Consider the following 4,156-nt stretch of genomic DNA (forward strand, 5'->3'; position numbering starts at 1 on the left):
ACACTACTCTCTCTCTCTCACACACGACGCGCACACAACACACACACACACACACACACACACACACACACACACACACACACACACACATCGGGCTATCGATTATAGATGTAACACACAGAGGCACGTACACGCACGCGGCCATACAGATAGCGCGATGAGGCAGGAGCGACAAAATTGAAATCATGCCGGATGTGGAAGCGAGCTGACAGGCTACACGCAGGTTATAATGATGGGCCTACGCGCGTCCTCAGTATGGCCTTCCTTTTCTTCTGCTCCTCCTCTCCTCTTCCTCCGCCTCCTCCTCCTCTCCTACTGCTGCTCCTCCCCCTCCTCTTCCTCCTCCTCACCATCTGCACTAACGAGAAAAAACGTTACCATTCTCTACTTCGGAGAATTTTCGCAGATGCACTGAAAAACGAGCGGCCGCTACTTTGCGACCGCGTTTAAAGGGACAGTAGCCTCTAAGATTTTACTGCATACAACTGTACTTACTGTATAACAAATCGTCTATACCCACACGTACTTGTTACCAGATACATAATTTATTTGTTATAATTAATTATACATCAACGCTACGAAATTTGAACGGCGCCATTGACACCCGCGACCGTGCTGCCACCCCGAAAAAGTTGCGCATTTGCCAATTTATTTTGCACGTTACAGACCGAGGGCTAATCACAAAGGTGCAATTATATTTATACCTAAATGCTATTTAACCGAACAATGTTCATTTTAGGACAAATTGATCCATAATATAACTGAAGCTATATGTCGTTTATAAGATATTACAATCCTTTTGCTTTTAAATTAATAAATAAGAAACACCCTCGGTCTGTAGCCCTTGGCTGAAAAGTCGTTTTGCGCAACTTATCAGATCGTGCGCTTTGAGTGGCGCCACCGTCGTTGTAATCAAACTGTAGTCGTTAGTTTTAAAACTTTTTTAAATAACATTTCTAATGGTGATTGAACCATGAAACTTTTTATGTAGCGTAATTCTAACCTAAATTAACTGAAAATAACCCTAGAACCTTGAGTAAACGATCACTTTAACAAACAATGCGCTGTTTGCATAACTCTCTACGTTATCGCGTGCGACTTATCGATATTCTAGACACCTCACTTTAGCAACCTTGGCTTCTCCCACGCATATGTCACCGACATTCACACGGAACGCGTGAGTGGGCTCTAACTCGCGGAAATGTTTGATCGGCTTCCCCACGTTGCTACTTCTTCCTCTTTAATTTCCTCCGGTTACCCTCCCTTTATACTGCGGCAAAGAACCGTCGTGGGAGGGTCGCGTTTTCTTGGCCCATCCTGAATGTTCTCGCAAGGTCATCGTACGTACTCGCTGTTCGCAACTATGCCCAAGGCGAGAGAGAAGCGCGAGCGTAGTGATGCGCTCAGCGACGGCAGCATTACGAGTTCGCTGGTCTCTTCTCATATAATATCGATCGCCACATGCTGCACCACTCGGCTGCACTCGGCTCGCGCCTGCGACGATATTGAGCCACTGATTGCTGAATGGATGTTATACATACGTATGTATATAATATATATATACTATATATATATATATATTACTATGTAATATATATGTTAAATATATTACTATATAGCGGTATATCGCATACGGTAGCATGACACAGTGAAGGATGGCTTTCATAAATAAAATCTAAGGAAGACATAATTTGAGGGGGCGGCTGATGCAGGGAATGTGATAGCGGGGGGGATATAGGAGAAATACAATCTGACACAGAATATGCTGAATGAGGAAATTTGACAGGACTGCCCCAGCTTGTCCCCAGTCTATTTCGAGACAGGGAAATATGAGAGCGGGTTAGAGGATATGTCGAGAAAGGAAATCTCGGAGATGATGATCCAGCGGACATGTGAGAATGAGAAAAATAATCTCTCTACTCTCTCGCCTGCTATCTAATTCTCTCTCCTCTCTCTCTCTCTCTCTCTCTTCTCTCTCTCTCTCTCTCTCTCTCTCCTTCTCTCTCTCTCTCTCTCTCTCTCTCTCTTTCGCTCTCTCTCTCTCTCTCTCTCTCTCTCTCTCTTCTCTCTCTCTCTCTCTCTCTCCTCTCTCTCTCTCTCTTCTCTTCTCTCTCTCGGCTCGCTCCTCCTCTCTCTCTCTCTCTCTCATCTCTCTCTCTCTCTCTCTCTCTATGACTCCTTATCTCCCACACAGCCGAATTATATAGTGTGTGTGTGTGGTGTGTTGTGTGTGTGTGTGTGTGGTGTGTGTGCTGGTGTGCGTGTGCGTGCGTGCGTTGCGTGCGTGGCGACTGCGGTGCGTGGTGTAGAACTGTGGGGCGATACACTGCCAGTGGAGATTATCGTTTTACAACGTTTATTATCTACTGTTAGTAGTTGGCCTCCTTGCCTACGGTGTATATAGCACAACATATTATTACATTATAGGTTACATCTTACAATATATATGCATCGATGAGTATAACATCATAAAACGCGTCGAGCGTCAACTGGCCACAAGACAAAGTGTCCTAATTGAGAGTAATAGGCCTATTTATAGCTTTATGCTATTTATGCACCTAAGCAGAACCTATGTATGCTTTAGAATTTACGCATGCCTGCCCTAAACCATTAATTGCACTAGGCTGCTAGTTGAACATTCCCTATATCTATTATTTCCGAATAAAGGCAGTGGACGCACACATGGGGGGGGTGGCTGAACCGCACCGATAAACAGGTTCACGGCTACGGATACATGGTAGGCACACCAGATAGGACGTTTGTTACGGTCTTCCAACAACTAAAGATTCGACTACAGTCATAAGCAGTAGTGACTGCACGCGACAGACAAGACATACAGGTCAAACACACATGCACGGCCACGACACACACACACGCACGCACGCACGCACGCACGCACCATGCACGCAACGCACGCACACGCACGCCGTCGCAGCACGCACGCACGGCACGCACGCACAGCACGCCACGCACGCACACGAACACACACACACACACACACACACACACACAACACATACACACACACCACACCACACATACACACAGCGAGGGAGAGGAGAGAGGCGCCGCGTGTGTATGAGAGAGATAGACATATAATAGAGATGAAATAGAGATAGAGATAGCGATAGAGATCGAGACAGAGATAGGGATAGATATACACTATGCTCTGTTATGTCGTGTCGTGTCGTGCTGTGCCGTGTTGTTTGTTTGTATTCATCACGCACACGTACACGTACATGCGCACGCGCACGCACACACGGCGAGAGAGAGGAGAGCGTGTGTACATGAGAGAGATAGACATATAATAGAGTTGAAATAGAGCTAGAGCTAAATAGAGATAAATATAGAGATAGAGATCGCGACAGAGATAGATATAGTGATAGTGATAGAGACAGAGATATCGTGTCGTTTCGTGGTGTGCCGTTTTATATTTTTTGTATTCATGTGTGTTGCGTTGTGCTCTGGTTATGTCATGTGAGGTCGGGTCGTGTTATGTTGTGTCGCCACGGGTCAGCTAAGGTGATCTTGTGCTGATCAGACTAGGTCGTTTCGCACCAAGCCACGTCATATTGTGTCAGTTCAGATCAGATCAGGTCAGGTCAACGCTTTTTCAAGCAATCATATTGTCACGGCACCGATTGTAACGCATCTGGTACCATCAGTCGTAGAAACCCAACAATAATCAATACCAACAGAGTGTAAAGCTGGGTTTACACTATGGAAAAGTCGAAGCGTTGATAAACTTTTCAACGTTCTATCAACCTCTCTATCAGATGTTCAAAGTTTTGACGTTATCGACCGCGAGTCGGCAAACGTTTTAACATTTGACCCGCAGTGTGTGCGCGGGGCGACGTGGATACGCGTTTTTGCTCGTATTAATTCGCTTCAGTGTGGCGCCGATAGCAAAAACTCGGTCTCCCTGGGTGGAGGGACACACATCCTGATGGCTGTTATCGGAGTGGATGAGTGGCAAAAAAAACTGATAAACTCGCTGACCTAAAGTTGAGAAAAAAGAACGTGTTCTAATCAGTATTTCCTATCAGCTTGGTGAGCGCTAAAATTTTATGTTTACACTACCGAGTATCGACCGATTCGTAGAAATGTTTATCAGCTCGTCAACCTTTCAGCAAAAAGTTGATCGTGTAAACCCAGG

This window comes from Priapulus caudatus, unplaced genomic scaffold (assembly GCF_000485595.1).
Source record: "Priapulus caudatus unplaced genomic scaffold, Priapulus_caudatus-5.0.1 Scaffold667, whole genome shotgun sequence".
NCBI classification, from domain to species: Eukaryota; Metazoa; Priapulida; class Priapulimorpha; order Priapulimorphida; family Priapulidae; genus Priapulus; species Priapulus caudatus.